Consider the following 19,149-nt stretch of genomic DNA (forward strand, 5'->3'; position numbering starts at 1 on the left):
CTAGTTGGGAATGAGTCGTTCCAAAAATAGCCGTTATGAGTTAAAACTCAACTCCAGAACAAGCCGTTCTGAATTTGAAAGGCCGTTCTGGCCACTTCTGACGTCTATAAATAGCACACTTTAGCACTACTAAAAGCATTTTTTTTCGCTTCTGACTTCTTTTTCTTCTACGCTCTCTGAAGACCAAGGAGAACCAAGAGAAGGAAACCAGCAAGATCCTGCTCTAGTTTCATCTCCTGCTTATCGAGGTAAGGGGGAGTAAGAAATCTCGCTTTGGGTGTGGGAATGTATGTTGGGAAATGGGATTGACCCTCAATCCTATGTTTGTTGTATGCTCATGTGTGAGGAGTTATTCCCAATTGTATCTGTTTCATCTATTTCTCTTCTTATATGTAATTAATTGTATGATTTGAGATCTCCATGGGTTCCTATGGGAAACCCTAAGGGAATGCATTGGTGGTTGTAAAAAGAGATTGTTTGAAGAGATAATTATGAGTAAATTGTATTGTTTTAAATGTTTATCGTATGATTTAGAACGTGTTTTCCGATTGTATGAAGAGATCTATGATATGCAATGATGTGAATCTCTTGTGTTACTCGATGTTATCCTCTAATGAATAGAGTTGATGAGTATGTGATGTGAGACAATTTGATACGGCATAACGACATGATAATGAGACATGATAATATTATATGATAATGAGACATGATAATATGATATGAGAATGCATAGAGTCTTGAATTACATGCATCATTTGCATAAATGTTTTAAGGGTACGATATGGAATACACCGCCAGGGAAGGGCCCCTTGTGTAAAAGCTTGGGGATTAGTCCTTGGGGATAACTCGATTTGTAAGTCTCAGTCTTGCCCATTGTGTGCATGAGATGTATCTTGCGCGACTTAGCTATCCTGACTAGACCTTGGTAGTATGTCCTTCTAGTTAGGGATGGCAAACATACCCGTACCCGCGGGTATTACCCAAACTCGTCCCGACTTTGACGGGAAATACCCGGTTTGACCGGGTACGGGTACGGATACGGGTAAAACCCAATATATTAAATCGGGTACGGGTACGGGTACCAGTATGTACTTACCCGCCCCGTACCTGTCCCCGTTCTCATTTTTAATTTAATACTCACTTTCAATTTAATTATATTAAAAAAAAATATATATTTTTATGTGTAATTATTTATTATAATATAAGATAAAAAAATAACTTAATTATAATTATAATATAATAAAAAAAATTTTAAAAATATATTTTTTTTTACAAAAAAAAAAAAAAAAATTGACGGGTACGGGTACGGGTACGGGTATACCCGATACCCGACGGGGACGGGGATGGGGATGAAAATCCATACCTGACGGGTATGGGGACGGGGACGGGGATGGATTTAACTCGCGGGGACGGGGACGGGTATCATGAAACCCGTACCCGACCCGCCCCGTTGCCATCCCTACTTCTAGTGAGAGTGCGTAGAGGGTGTGACTCGGCATGTACTTCTAGACTACTCTACGTGTGTTGCTAGTGGCAATACACCATGTGATGTGTTACTAGCGCCACATGCATGATAATATGTAGTCCATGTCCATTACATGTGCATTTTTAATGTTATAAGTTAACTTGATTTTTTTATGTCTTTGGTGAGTTGGATGTGATATTGTTGTTAATCTATTTATGCTATGTACATATACATGTCTTGTTTTTGTTTGACTATCTGGTGTGTATTCCTACACCGTGAGCCAAAGTAAGATGTTTCTCACTCCCTTTTCTTTTGTGTTATTTTTCTTTGATTGTTATATAGGTGATCATCAACATGAAGCTTAGGATGTTGGTGATGAAGCTTAGGCTTCAATGTTGGGCTTTGCTTTGATAGGACATGTGACATCGGGACGTAGATAGGATTAGATTAAGATATTGTTCTTATTAAATTATTTTGGAAACCTTAGCATTATTTCTTTGTAATTTTCGCTGATTATGTTATTTGTTTAAGTCATGGATGTGACACTCTCTATCTGAACATGTTTGATATTTTAATTATGAAAGATTATGTTCTTCAAATGTTGTTATCTATGTGTTATGGTATGCGGGGTAGAGGGTGTCACAAAATACATGCGTATTTTTAAATAAGCATTCACAACATTATAGGGAAAAAAATGATTGATGACATGAGGGATACAAGTAAAGATTCTTATTAAATATAACAATAACTATTTGTTCTAATGTATTTGTTTATATAATATACAACTTAAATAACTTTTATAGTATATTATTAATTTTATATTATATATTTAATAATATAATATATATGTAAATATTACATATATTATTTTGTGATATCAATTGCAAGCATATTATATATGTACATATTATTTATATTTTTAATTTGTATTAATATACAGTTTAATATGTAATTTTTTATATATTTTTTACAAAATAAAAATAAAAATAATTTTAAATAAGATAGAAAAATTGAAATTTAAAATAAGATATAAATTTATTAAAATTTATAAGTATAAAATATATTTAATATAAATATTTTTTAATAAAAATAAATAAAAACCGAGTCATGCGGTTCAACTAGTGACCCACCGGTTCAACCTTTAACCCACTGATCCAGTACCTTAACCGGTTCGATGACCGGTCCGGTTTTTAAAACTATGCATGCAAGACGTCAAATGCAGTGGCGACAAGGACAGAAGGGGAGTCACATCAAGTGTGAATTTCTACCGAATTTGGGATTTTATTTTCCACCAAATTGGGTTCTACTTTTGGGGATACATTAACATGATCTTAGTTCACTAACTTGAAGAGACTACAATGTGGGCAACATTAACGTGAAATGAGAGTTTTTTTGTTTTGTTTTGTTTATATATACTTCTTTTTCCTTTATTTTTTGTGTTCATGTATCCATAGTTACAATGAGGTTCATGATTATGGTAGTTAATTTGATATTATCAATTAAAATGTTGTGGATTATATTAGATCTTTTTACATATATTTTTGTTTTTGTTTTCATGTTGTATGTAAACTATTGTGGATAAACAAACATAAGAAAGGGGTAGTAGGAATGCAACAAAAGAGAAGAGGTGGGTGATGGGGGTTAACTTGATGGTGTTAAACTTTGAAAAATTGATCTGTATTTTTAATCATGACTTAATTTGATTGGAAGGACAAAGAAGTGAGACAAGAAATTGAGGATATGTGATTTTCATCCCAATGCTAGATCCAAAAGGATGAAGGAAACCCACATGATTCTATTTCTAGAAACTTGTGAATTCAATTTGGAGAATTCTATAGTAGTTAAAATTGCCAAAAGATAGTGCTCCGTTTAAAACGGTGAACCATGACTAGATTTTAGGGGTGCAAATTTGGATGATACTAGAAGATTAGTTCATGATGTGAAATTAACTTAATATAATTATTAGATTAGTTGAGCTAGTGTAAAACATAGTTGACATAGTGATCAATTATGTTTCAATCAGTTGCAAAGTCATAAATCGTGATAGACAAAGATAGATGTGTACATAGTACTACTACTACCCCCATCTTCATATATAACTTTTTCACTTTTTGTTAATTCATTTTTACAATACTTTCAGTTAGTTGTATTAATTATATTTTCTCTAAAATATTTTTTATTTAATTCACAATTCTTTTAGATAAAATTTAATAAGTATTTAAAATTAATTGGATTAAAATCTTCTCTTATTAGAATCGAAAAAAATAAATAAATACATGAATATTTTTTTTAGAAATTAATTAATTAGATAAAATAATTAAATAAAAAAATACGATTAATTTAAGAGATGTTTAGAGTTATTTTAGAAAAATAATTTAAAGTATTGACAAATTTAATATCCATAACAAAGTGTACTTTAGTTGAAAATAGAAATAGTATTATAAATAATGCATGTACACGCATTTTTAAAGAACAAAATCAACCGATTAATCAAACATTTATAATTTATTTTACTTTTATCTTCATTGCTTTTATCGTCTTTATTTTTCCTTGATTGCCTCTTATATTTACACAAGTTGAATTTTATTCAACCTTCTAAGTATTCTTTAGAGTAACTTCGCGACCCATGTCGAGAAATAGTCCTTTCCTCGACATTAAATGACTGATTTTTTAGAAATTGTTGTGAGGAATTAGTTGAACATTCAATTAAACATTTTCAATGCAACAACAATTAATATTTTGAAATCAAATCTGTTAAGTTCTTTAAAGTTAATTTGGGTTATGCTTTTGTCGTCCTAACTTGATTTAGTGTTTTACATTTTTTTTTAATTTTAAATTTAGATATCTTTTAACAATTGCGTATCAATATTTTTTATTTAACAAATAATATTTTGTATAACATGATATTATGGTATTTATAACATTATTTATTTTAAAATGAATGCTTTATATAATATATCTTAATTTAACTTGTATACTTATTTTATTTTATGATTCATCTATACATAATGATAATATTATTCTGTTAAATGTTGGATTGACTTGATATTGTCCAATATATTTTATATCTTGATTGAATTGAATTCTAGTTTAATTAAGTGACCTAATCCAAATTTTGTGTCCATTAAGAGCATCTGCAATGGGAGTTGTTTATAAGCAACCCCTATGCCACATCACTGTTAAATCAACTCTGGCTCACTTTATGGGTTGCTTAAATTTTAGCAGAGTTGCTTGTAGAAGCAACTCTACTAAAATTTAAGCAACCCATAAAGTGAGCCAGAGCTGATTTGGCAGTGATGTGACACAGGAGTTACTTATAAACAACTCTCATTGGAGATGCTCTAAGGTCAAAGATAAAGTTTTCCTAACTTGTCCTTAATTTGTTCACCCTTAAGCACTATCATCTATAGTTGGACAAGAAACACAGTTAAACAACGAAATTTAACCATTTAGACAAAACCTAAAATGCATAAGTTACTAATTTCATCCAGGCAAAATTTTCATCACTAGTTCAATCGAGTGTTATTTAGGCAAGGCCTACTCTGGTTCAGTCAAATTACATTTTAATAAGATCTCCTTAGGTCCACTCTAATGGTACATTGTAGGTACCTCACTATTTTTCCAATTTTGAAGCTAATATATATTTGTTATTGTTTACCGTAGAAGGTAAATAGTGGTGAATAACATGGCTAACCAACCTAATTTGTGATTTGTACAAGTATAAAATAGTTAAAAGATCACCAAACATGAGAGATCACATTTAAATATCGCAAGTATGCTAAATGTTAAAAAAACATGACATGACAAAGAGTATGTTTAGATACAAATTTAGAATAACTTTTAAAAATTTCTCTACAAAAAATAAGAATTTTTTTAAAGAGTTTTAGATACAAGCTTAGATATTTCAATATTCTCCCAAACAAGTTCAATGTAGGAAACCAATCAAGGATTATTTGTATGTCAAGCGTTGGGCTTTGGAGGAACACAAACTAAGTTACATGGTGACTATCCTAGGGAGAAATATTGGAATCTCATTCCACCTTTCTCAAGCAATACACCATTTATTTTCAGTGGACTCCAAAACAACATTCCTATCCACAAGTGAGTTCAAACCTCCCTTTTAGGGTTAACTATAAGACAATCGATACTTGCATTGGGGAGTAGCCATGGAACACTATTCTACATTTCATGCCTAATTATTTGACTTTCCTTTGGACTCGAGGAAGGAAGCCTAATGATGAGTAAATAAAGTAACTATGGGTAAATAAACCTCTAATAACTAATCAACTACACTATAAGAAAATTGTCAAACAGTGACACACATCTTATAGTAACACTATATATATCTTTAAAAGTTACTTTTACTCGCATAATATATACAATATATGTTAGTATATTATTAAAAAGTGTGAGTATAGACTATAGTGACACATAAAATATGTTGTTAAATCTCATTCAAAATCAACATTAAAATTGTGTGTAACTATATATCAAATAGATATATACTTACATATATTATATCTATAGTGACACTTTTTATATGTTACTATATATAACATTTTTTATAGTGATAATTCCTTTACACACCAGGGTAGATGCATTGGGCACCATCAAAGCTAGCCAACTAATAAGACATCAAGAAGATGCACTCAAAACTAGCTCCAAATTATCTCTAATTGAATTTACTTGAAAATAGGCGTGGTGCACCCTAGTTGCATAGATTCTAATTTAATAGTCGAAACTATTAGGAAATATTTTGGCAGTTAACTAGACCACTATATAGGAAGCTATAACGTGAATGGGTTGATAGAAAAATGCTTTGTTGAGGGGCTTTAGAACTTAGATTTCACAACCTTCTAAAGCAAAGATAGCAAGTCTACATATAGAATACATTGATTGATTCACAACCAAGCGTGCGGGAGGAAACTAAAATGAATATCATAAGCTCTGGTCAATTTTTCTCATTGTCCAGAATAAAAATCACTTTCACTCGATGTCTTATTGTGAGACAAATAATTTAAATTTTCAAATTCAAATCTTTGGAGATGCTAGTTAGATTTTAAAAGATTTTAATTATTTTAAATTATTCTTTAGAATTAAAATATATTATATTTATTTTAGATATTTATTTCTTTTTTTAAGATTAAGATATTATGTCAATAAATAGACTTTTAATATGAGAAGAATTATTCGACTTGTGTAGAGGAAGTCACTGCCTTAAATAAGAGAGAAGGTCACAAGGAGAAGGGTTTCTAAGTTTCGTCAGAAATTTGTGAGAGAAGGGTTTCCTGGTTTTACCCATAAAACTTGAATGGCAGATGCTTATAAGTTTCACCTATAAAACTTGTGTGGAGAGATTTTCAAGTTTCATCTACAAAACTTGAAGGGAGGATTTTCAAAAACACATATGTAATACATTTCGAGATAATAAAATTATCTGTGGACGTAGGAATGAATAATCAAACGACATTAAATAAATTTTTGTATAATTTTTCTATTTCTTTATGGTGTTCTCTCATCTTTATGCATAAAAAGAAGTTCTTAGTAAAGGTGCCAAAGCTCATAGTTTGTACAATCTGGTGACCTGTCACTTGAGTATTGAAAATTGACATACGATGATTTCAATACCCAAGAAATGAAGACAAAAAATACTACGGAGCAAAAAGTATAATTGAAACTGATTGTGACAAGCATCCATGATAACAAGCATCCATGGTAACAAGAAGATCAAGTTTGAAAATTTTAATTGGGGGAGAAATTGTTGAAAAAATAATTCAAATTTCCAACTTTAAATCTATGAGATACTACTTAAATTTTAAAAGATATTAATTCTTTTAGAATATTATTTAAATTTAAAATATATTATATTTATTTTAGATATTTATTTTTTCTTTTAAGATTAGACTATTAGGTCAATAAATAAAGAGTTTTGAGATGAAAAGAATTACCCGATCCATAGAGAAGGTCACCACCTTAAATGAGAGAGAAATATATGAAAGAGAATTTTTAAGTTTCACTAGATAACTTGAAAAAGAGGAATTTTCATGTTTCACTCGTAAAATTTGTGAGGAGAAATTTTCAAATTTCAATGACAAAACTTAAAAGCATAATTTTTAAGAACATACATATATATTATATTTTGAGATATTGAAATTCTTTGTTGATATAAGTACGAAAAATTGAATCTTATTAAATAAAATTTTGTGTGATATTTTTTTTATTATTTTATAATATTTATTTGTTTGTGTTCTTTCTTCTTACGTGTAAAACAAGAATTTGTTTTCCTAATACTTCCGTACCACTGCACTTTACTAGAGATTAGGTATATTGGGAAGGTGTTCCCATGATCATTTCTAATACGACAACTGTAGCTAATATAATGAATATCAAGCAGCAAGTTGGCAGGCTTTTTGACCTGACTAAATTTAAAAAAAATAAAAATACACGAAATAAAAAAAAAAAACTAATTACTGAAATAGGTGATTTTGAACACGTAGGCGTACAGGTGATACTGAAAACGCTTGGGTGGGTGTTTTTCAGAAAAAGCTTCTCCCCAAGCGCCTTCTATTACTGATGTGGTAGGCGTTTTCAAGATACCCCTCCCCAGGTGCCAACTAGGTACGAGCTCGTTGTTTGTGTAATAATTAATTAGATAAGTTTACTCTCTGATTCAATAAATAAAAGTCTCCATTTCATTGTTTTACATGTTTGAAAAAATTTCAGTCCTTGCTTCTCACTTCAGGTTATCTACTAAAATTATTTTTTTTTGTTAGTTTTGTTCCTTAATATTTTTTAGATGACTCTATTGTATTATAGGAGGCTCACACACATATTATAGACAAATTCTTAAGATTAATGTCATCACACATCTCATGAAAATTTAATCTAACGATTTTTTTTTTTTTAGTTTTTGAGGTTATCCGTACGTGTGTTTGACATAAAAATAACACTTTATAATCTTTTTGCAGTATACTCTTTATATTAAAAAATGGGTAAATGTAACTTAGCAAAGTTAAAAAGAAGAGGGAAAGAAAAAAAAAAGTGGGATAGAGATTAATTTTTTATTTATAGAAACGTTAAAAAAAAAGAGATTAATTTGTAGAGAGATTAATATAATAAACTATATAATCAAGAAAAAAGAGGGGAAAATTGAGTAAAAAATGAGTTGTACGTATCAGTATAATAATAAGGTTAAATTATAATATCTATCTATTAAATTATAATATATTTATTTAAATTATATGTAGATATTTATTTAAGTGTTTATTTATTATTTGTTATGGATTTCATGGGAGCATTTATCGAAACGAATATTTTTGTCATCCATATTTGTATTTTTTATATTATTTTTTTATTTTTGTATTTTGTCAATAAATATCACTTTACTTGCATGATAACATGTGATAAGTTAATGTTAAATTTTTAACATTAGGAGGCTAATGGCTTCATCCCTCCGTTGCCTGTGGGTGGCTCCCTCGAACGAGTCTTAGCAGAACAATTTAACCATGCTATCAATAGAGTATGTTAACGCTAAAATCATAACAATAATAAAAATATAGGGTTCACGTGAGGATGTATAAATGGAATTTTTAAGATCACAAATGCAAAAATAAATTATGGAGAAAATTTTTAAAGACATTACATTTATCCTGATTTGAATTGACATAAAACTTCTTTTTACATAACTGAAACCGGTGTAGAGAGAGTTTTTTCACAAAAGTTATTTTGTGAAACCGATGAAAAAAAAAATTTATTCTATACATCGATTAATTTAGAACTAAAAAGGTTGTTTTAAATTATAAAAATAACACTGCATTACTTTAATTGTTATAAAAATATCATGTAAAATATTTTTTTTTAATAAGTGAATACTATGAAAAGTGCTACAGGGAGAGGCTCTGGGAGGGGGTATCTTGAAAACGCTTACCCCACAAACTCTTTCTTTTCAAACTTTCCACAAATAGAAAGAGTCCAGGGGAGAGGCTCTTTCTAAACAGACCACGTTACATGGAAGGCGCCCAGGGGAAGGCGTTTTCAGGCAAATGGTGCCACATCAGCAAAACGCCCAGGGGGGAGGCGCTTTCAGTTATAATGTGATACATGCCACATCAGCAATAGAAGGCGCCTGTGGGAGGCTTTTTCTGAAAAACGCCCACCCCTGACGTTTTCAATGCCACGTGTACATTGACTTGTCCAAAATCACCTATTTCAGTAAATAATTTTTTTTTTTTAATTTATTTCGTGTATTTTTAACTTTTTTTTTTAATTTACTAAGGTCAAAAAGCCAAGTTGACAAGGCTATGGTTGACTTTATAGAGAATTTTTCAGGAAATTAATTAGCATATGTACCCTATAATTTCTTAAGGGTGGGATATGCTACTAATGTCATACGAAACATGCACTCACAATTAAGTGAGAATTTAATGGTCAAGAATTGTGGATTTGAATTATCTATCTAAAGCTACTCAATTTAAACAATTCATTATTGAAAAGAAAATAAAAGCTAACAGAGGTAGAGGTCCTCATCAATTGTCAATGGTAGATTATAACGATGCATCAACTATGCGTGGTACCCGAAATTCGATTCTAACGATGCATCAACTATGTGGTACCCGAAATACAATAATTATATCTATATATATGTTACGAAATTAAATAGAAACGTCGTTTAAAAAATTGAGCATAAAGGATGCCATATCATAAACTCATATCAAACCCAAATTTTAAATAAAAGAAAACATAAAACCATTACTTAAATATTTGGCTCTCCAAGGGTCATACTATCCAAGTTGAAAATTAAAACTAGAATTAAAGACCTAAAAACATGTTTGAAATTAATGACCAATGGCTTGATGTCACATATACTGGACAAACTGCTCAAATAAAAAAAATTATAAAATGAGGCCTATGCTTCTTCTATAATATTGTCATCCACGTCCATTTAGATTTGGAAGTGCATTCAGACAAAAAGAATAAACAGACAATGGACACTTTACATCATGCTCTAAGTATAAAATGAAAGGTGGGCAACTACACACACATAACATTCACATCAATTTACATAAACACATGCATATATACACAAACAAATATTAATGCAATGCAATACTCTTCTAGGTCCAATTCTTGTATGCATTTGGTACCATTCAAAACATTTTTTATAAAAGTAATTTAAAGGAGTGTATTGGATTAGGATTTTAAAGGATTTTTTCAGTTGAAAAAAGTTATGTGAATTTTAAAATTTTTTGTAGGATTTTCATAACTTTTAAGACTTTGTAGGATTTCGCAAATTAGGATTTAAATAGATTCTGCAAAACTTTTAAGTCAGGATTTTGATGGATTCTGCGAAACTTTGTGAACTTTGCAGAATTTTGTAAATTTTTAACATACGATAAGAGTTCAAGATTTTTTTCATATTCAAATTTAAAAAGAGTCAAAGACAAAAATAATAATAATAAAATAACAATGTTTGGATAAATAATAATAATAATTCTCCGTAATAGCATGTCCTTCTAAATAGTATTCATCCACATATTCATAATTATACTAATCCTCCAAGTATTATCATATTTTCGCTCTTGCTCCTGAATTTGAATAATAAGCTAAAAATTATGGTTTTTATTAATTGATAATGTTGAAGATGGAGGTTCATCCACCACTCCAATTGGAAATTCATCAGAATGACATTTTTTATGAAGAAAGTTATGTAGTATTGCACATGCTATAAGTTATTCTAAACAACATTTCAAATTGTTTATATAATTTGTGATTTAAAATATTTTATTTATAAATTTATAAATGATTAAAAAAATAGTGGGGGAGCTACCTTACTCTCTTTTAACTAAATATGTCCTTACATTTTATATTGGTATTTGAGTGAAAGTTTTTCTTCCATACACTTTTATTCATTTAAAATATCTTAGAAACTTACAAACATCAACTAAGAGAAAAAAAAAATATATATCTGAATTTTTTTACAGGTACAAAATACTTTTTTAATTTTTTAATTACTTTCAATTATTCACTCGTGAAGAAATATTTTTAGCATTAAATTCTAAGATACTACAATTTCTTATGTTAATTTTCTTTATTAAAATATAAAAAATCCTAATTTCACAATATAAAAATTAGAAAAAATAAAATTCATAGTAATAAAAGAAATAAAATAATTATTGAGTCATAAAAAGAGGAAGGATAACAGTAACAAATTCAAGGGAGGGGAAGAGATCGCAATTTTTGTGCTAAGAGAGTTCTTCTTCCAACTAAGATCCATTCTACTCACAAAAATCCTAACTCAAATTCATCTTTATATATATATATATATATATATATATATATATATATATTCCATTAATTACACGATCTTGAATTATAGAGATCATGATATCAATTTTAGCTTTCACCTTTCTCTTTTCTTGACGTGTGCTATAAAAAATTACTACTTAAAAATTGAAATTTTAAGCGTTTTCTATGTTATATATTTGAGGAACAAACTCAATTAAATAGAGCAAAATAGAGCAAGTCAATTAAAGAGAACAAAGAGAGAAATAAAGCAAGTCAATGACACTATCATTTACGTACTGAAGTTTTACCGAATAGGGGAATGGAATTGGAACAATAGTACAATATTATATATGAGCAGTAGGGCAATATTATTAGTAGAGAAAAAAAAATAGAGAAGACATGAGCGTAAAAAAAAGATGAAAAATTCACTTGGAAATTCTTGAAGCACTTGAAAAGTCACTTCGAATAATCTTCCAAAATTTGATGGATTTGGATGGGATTGCTTTATGAATTTGGTTTTTATAGATACCACTAAAAAGTCTTTCAAAATCTCTCTAATATAACAATCCTTTAAAATCCTTATATTTTTTAATACCAATGGATTGTTTTTAAGTTATAAAAAGTCTCAAATAAATACCAATGAATTTTAATGGACTCTTTAAAAAATCTTAAAAAATCCAGATTGAATACCACTGGATTATTTTTAAGTGACATAAAATCCTGATTAAATACCAACGAACTTTCTTACTAAAAAAAGTCTTTTAAAATCCTATGAAATCTTAAACCAATACACCCTCCTAAGAGTACATGTAGTCAACTAATCACAACATCATATGTGGTATTCAACATTAACACTCTCAACTATGATGATATGTGTGGTGGCTCATCGAGGATACTAAACTTTACAAGGACACTCCTGTTAGGATTAGCTAACAGCACACCAATTGACACCTCCAAGGCTAGGATTCAAAAATCCTTAATGGACTTCTCAATTAGGCTAATATATGCACTCTACAACATATCGTTTCACACCATTATGCATAAATTCACACAAATACACATGAACTCACAAGATACAATATATGATGGATACTACCTCTCATAGGTCAGGTCCTCATTCACTTTATTTCATAACATTGATCATGGTATGTCATATCACTAATCATTTTAGTTACATTTACATTTGACATAGAAAACCACTTAGCAATATATGCTTCATAGAGGTGACAAGCATTGAAAACATTATCACTATGTAAGGGGATTCCTGCTTAGGCCAAATAAACCCACACTTAGAACCAAAAGGTCAAAGAAAAGGTTGTTCTTTAGGGCTGTCTCACTTAGCACTAACCTTCTCTCACTTAGTATCAAGAGAACAAGTAGAAAGGATTGTTTTCTAGAGCTCTCATGCTCAACACTAACCTTTTCTTGTTTAGCATTGAGAGAGCAAAGAGCAAAGGTTACTCTTTGGAGCTCCCACCGTCAATGCCACCTTTTTTTTTGCTTAGCATTGAGAAAACAAAGAACAAAGGTAACTTTGTGGAACTCTCACACTCAAATACCATGTATCTCACACTTAATGCCAAATCATGGTAACACAACTTGACTCTCTAGAAGTCTTATGCTAAACATGAAGACTCCCACACTTAGCATGAAGCATCATGACAAAATTCACAATTCATGAATTTTGTATATTGGGAATTTTGCAAGGCTCCCCAAAAACCACTCAACAAACAATACAACATTAAGGATCTAATATTAATTTCCTAGCATGTTCCTAATTAGTCTTTACACATTGAACATTTATAAAAAAGAAAATCCCCATATTTTCATGTACTTTCCCAAAAGTACCTAATTTTTAAAATACTCAAGAGAAACCATATACAGTAGCTATTAGATTAAAAAACGATAAATGAATCCTCAAAAGTTTAAGTTTTAATGTCAACAAGGTAAGACATTTTCAAAAAAGAAAACTTAAGATCATATGCTTAAGATGATATTATTAGTTTTAGTCATAGACACTCATAAACTTTAAAATGCATTATAAGCTCTCAAACTGAACATTTCATCTATCTAAGACGAATGCTTTAAATATGATATTTAATAAGTTTGATTTTTCTATCATTTGCTTCATGATATTTCTTAACAAATTGAATGAATAAAAGTTTCTTTGGTACTCGCAATGCTTAAAGGAACAAAAACATGTTTTTTGTTAGAATAAGGACAAGTAGATATCTTAAAGTTTGTAAAAAGACATTCTTGACTAACACACACATCAATTCCTCCCTTTTACTACCATAAAGGTGATAAGTAGTCTCCTTAATTAGATAAGAATTGACCATTTAGTGAAACACATTTAATGCACACATTTATTAGACCAATGGACAACTAGCTCCAGATGGAAGCAAGATGAAGAAAAACGATGAGTACTACTTAAGGATTTGCAATGGTCCTCTTCAAAGATCATTAGTATAAATGAGCTTGAACCTCACGGGGAAAAGAAGAATCAACAATTAAGATTTATTCATTCTTTTTATTCTCTATAAATCTTTGTACTCAAAAGTTTTGTTACATCTTATGTGTAAGAGAAATTTTTTTGTTATCTTTACCTGCCTTAAATTATGTGTTTTCACTTGAAACTTGGAGAGATTTTATTGTTTAAAGAATACTTAGTGTTGAAGCATAGGAAAGTTTTGTTGTTTAAAGAATACTTGGGTATTTTACTTGAAGAGGCAAGTTAAAGAACACTCAGGTTAAGCTAAAAGTGACTTATGAAAGAATACTTATATCTTTGTAAAAAGCATTGGAACTTGATAAGTTGATCAACAAGTAGATGTAGTCTCAACTGTTAAAACAAACTAGTATAAAAACACCTAGTGCTTTTTTCTTTACTTTGTCTGTACTCTTTTGGGATTACATAACTAATTTATGGTTTCAAAAAGTGTTGAGTCTTTGATAGAAACTATTCATCCCCTCTCCTTTCTAGTGTTTTTCTTTTCTCCACAATAGCCAAAACCACTCACAAACAATAAACATACCAAAAAGTGCTTTTGGGTATTTACAACTTATCCAACCAAGTTAAAAACATATTTATAAAATTCTTACCAGGTTTATGGCTAACTCTACTACTCATAATTTATATTAATACTCATGAGAGAAACAACTCACTCACTTCTAACCACGAAAGATACATTTCCATAACAAAAGTGTGACCAATGATTCAATTCCTCAATCATCTTGCTCTTTTGTTTGCACTTCTAATTGTTGATCGAGATCAAGATGAAGCTCTTATGTTTTGATAACTACAAATGTATTTGTATAAGTCTTTTGATGATTAAGAGCGCAACTTGTAATTTGTCTTGTGTGTTTTGCTTTGTGCATGTTTTTTTTTGTACTTAGGTGCTAAATCATTGCTTAGACTATTATTCTTCATATAAGTTAATAGTTGATGATTTAGAATAGTAATTGTGAGGCTTAAAATTGATTTGGAAAAAACCTGAAGTGAAAATTGAAGTATTGGGTTTTAACTCAAAACAATCAATTATGTTTAGTTTTAATCAATTATTTGCCTTGTTTTTAAGTAATCTAAGAATTGCAAAATAATCAATTATCTAACTACATAATTGATTATTTCATAATGGGTTCTAGAATAATTGACTATTTCTTAAAATAATCGATTAAACTGTTCTTTGTGGATTTCTATATTTACAAAGAACAAAGTAATCAATTATTCCTCAAAATAATCGAGTATTCCACAAAATAATATATTATTTTAGAAAGATAACTCTATATAACGTTTTCATTTTTACAACTTAGTGAGAACTAAACTTTTACGAATTCTAAACAACTAGGTGACCTCTAAGCTAAGTTTTATTGATAAGAGAGATGTGTACCCCTTTTGGGTTGTGAGCACCTCTATTTGTTTTAAACATTAGGTGATATCTTTCCTTGTTCTTTCTATATTTCTTGAATAGGTTTCTCAAGATTGAAAGGTTTCTTGTAGTGAACTTCTACAAAGGTTGCTTCTTGGGGTTCAAGAAGTGGATTCTTTAATTTTTTTTGAAGTGAATTACATGTTGTTCCGGCCAAGGGATGGACTAGGGTTTTTTCCTAGATCAAGCCTCCGAGCCAGAGCATTCAAAAGTGTAATCTGCCTTTTCAACTCTAGGGTTTTTCCTTTTATAGTTTCTTGTTTATGGGCTTTATGGGCCCCGAGAATGTTGTGATTTCTTTAACCGTTCTGATCTAGAAATATTTGGTGAGGGACAGTGGGACCTTATCCTTGCTATCGGATAACTCCTACATGCGAAGGTGGGGTCGGCCCCCGACCGACTAGGTTCACATTGAGTATTTAATCGGATAACGGCCGAGTAGGTTCTTTTAGGCAAGTAAGGTCGGTCTTTGACCGACGTAGCTTACACAGATGAGCCAAGTCAGATATTTACCGAGTGACTCTGAGAGAGTGGGTCAACTAGGGTTATAGTCGGTTGGCGACACGAAGAGGGATAAGGTCAGAATCTGACTGGGACGGTACACTTGCCTTCCAGCCCTAAGCCTGTGAGGCGTAAGGGCTTAACTGTCCTAAGCTCGAACCCAGGTCGGACTCCGACCAAGCTTTATCAAAATATGAGGTGGGATCGGAACCAAGCTTTATCAAAATATGAGGTGGGATCGGAAATATCCCGACCTCATGGTACACTTGCCTTCCAGCCCTAAGCTTGTGAGGCGTAAGGGCTTAACTGTCCTAAGCTCGAACCCAGGTCGGATTCCGACCAAGCTTTATCAAAATATGAGGTGGGATCGGAAATATCCCGACCTCACGGTACACTTGCCTTCCAACCCTAAGCCTGTGAGGCGTAAGGGCTTAACTGTCCTGAGCTTGAACCCAGGTCGGTCGCCGACCGAGCTTTATTGTAACCGAGTGATACTCCTTCGGAGATTACAAGTGTGGGTTTTAGGTATCTGCGGATAGTGATGCAAGTACGACCTCACGTCTCCCCTACCCAGCTATACCGAACGTCATGTCCTTTCGTATGGAAACGCAGGGGACATGCATTTAATTTGCGACCGTTTTTTACAGAGAATTGAATGATGGTTATGCCACATGGCAGAAACGTTTGCTTGAGTAGATGGGTGGGCCCCCTCGTGGTCAGAAGCTGCATCGTTCCACTCAAAGCCCTAGCTTTAATGCTGCATTTCACTCGAGACGCAGCGTTTTGAGGTGGCTTTTCACATACGCCCCTTGTTGCCTATAAATATAGGCCTATTTGGGGGTCCAAAAGGTTTGGTTTTCCCTCTTCTTCCTTTGGCGTTTTCTCTCAGCGGTGTGCCCTTGCTCATTGGTATACTCCGGTGGTTCACGGCGGTCTTCAGCTTTCCGGTGGCTTTTGTTGAGTGAGAAAGGGTTATTGTGTGTTTTTAGGTACGCCTATCTAACCCATTTGGCCTTTTTTGTTCACAGAGAACCTTTAGTTGTCCTTTAAGTTTGAATTTATTCTCACCATGGCGGCCGTAAATTATGGAGGGGCATATAAGTGGGTTAGGGATGATGTGCTTCGTTGTGCGTCTTCAATGAATTCTTGGGCGGAAATGGATAGTTTTTGTATGGAGCATGTGGTGTGTAGTGGGGGTGATGGTATGCTTGTTTGTGAGCCATGCGTAGATAGGGAGCCTGTGTGTATCGGGGGGGACTCTACTAGAAACTTCACCTTTTTCTATGCGACACTTATTTCTAAACTTAAGGTCAGGTGGCCACTTAGCGAGTGCCAAAAGGGGGTGCTGAGTGCACTGAATGTGGCACCCACTCAACTGCATCCCAACAGTTGGGCGTTTGTTCGAGCTTATTGTTGGTCCCTACGGTTAGAATCTAGAAGGGGGGGTTGAATAGATTCTATGTTATTTTTCCTTTTCTTGTTTGCTTTCTAAATCTTTACCAAACAAATCTTGATTTAAATCAAACCTTTAAACATAAAAAGTAATTCAGAGTTATATATGCACAGCTTATCCAACAAGATTTGAATAACACAATTAATACAAGATATGTAAAGATTGAATTTATCAATTACCAAGAATCTTTAAAGTTCAGTTTCTGCAGATAATGTTTTTCTTCATACAACATTAATCAAGAAACTTATACAGAATGTAAAGAGTGTAAGAGTTAAGAAAATCATGCACCAAGATATATACTGGTTCAGCCATCCAAAGGCCTACATCCAGTTTCAGATTTAGATACACCTCTAAATCCAGTCAAATCCACTATTGATATTCTTTACATGCACCCTGCACAAGCAATATCCAATCAATGAATTTAACAAGCAAATCTTGACACCCACAAGATTAACAAACCATTTCTTGACTCCACAAGAAACATATAACCCAAGAATATTGATCCCACAATATCCTACTTGAGAAAAACCTATCTCAAGATTTCTCTTTACACAACTCTTCCAGAGATTCTCTAATCTCAAGAGTTAAAACCATTCAAACAATAACAAAAGATCAGAAACGAGTACACCTGTTCGTGTAGATATGATCTTCAACAACGTAAACCAGTTTAGAATGAATTTTCTATATGAACTTCATCTTCTTGAATTGATCTTGCACACTTCTTTTTCCAAAAGTTGATTTTCAGCAGATACGTTCTTTCTTTCTTTTTCAGAAAATCTTTTTCTCTTTTGCAGTAATGTGTATTCTAAAAAAGTCTCTCTTTTTCGTGTAAGTATCTCTCTTTTTTCGTGTGTAAAATTTTTTTCTTCCATTTAAAAGCTTCAGTTTTAATCTTATTTAAAGACAATTTTCATGTGCAAGGAAACAGTTATTTCAGTTATATTCATAACGGAGATAATCTATTACCTGTGATGGTAATCTATTACCACGAGTTAGAATAACTGAACTAATTATTTCAGCTCCTGTTTTAATCTATTACCTAACATGGTAACCGATTAACACGATGCCAAAATAACACAAAACTCACATTTGGAACAGAGGTAATCGATTACTTTAAAGAGGTAATCGATTAACACGATCCTTTTTCCTCTTGAAATCATCAGAATCAGTTTGGTAATCTATTATTCCAGTATCAATCAGTTTTTCAACATGAGTCAGGTAATCTATTACCAGTTCAGGTAATCTATTCCTTAACTCAGAAAATTTCTGATGTTTTCAAGTTTTCATTTAAAGTCTCAAACACTCAGTAAATTAATACTTCATGTTCTCAACAATGAATGAAATAAGAAAAATGAGTATTATGATATTTTCACCTTCATGTTAATTACTAATTTTTAACACATAACAAACAAACACATACAAGCCTAATCTTTTAAACAATCAATACATTATCCTTTTGACATAGGCTTAAAATAAAAAGCAACATGAGCAAAACATCAAAACTAAAACTTCTAGGG

This window comes from Cajanus cajan, chromosome 8 (genome assembly GCF_000230855.2).
Source record: "Cajanus cajan strain Asha chromosome 8, NIPB_CcT2T_4, whole genome shotgun sequence".
NCBI classification, from domain to species: Eukaryota; Viridiplantae; Streptophyta; class Magnoliopsida; order Fabales; family Fabaceae; genus Cajanus; species Cajanus cajan.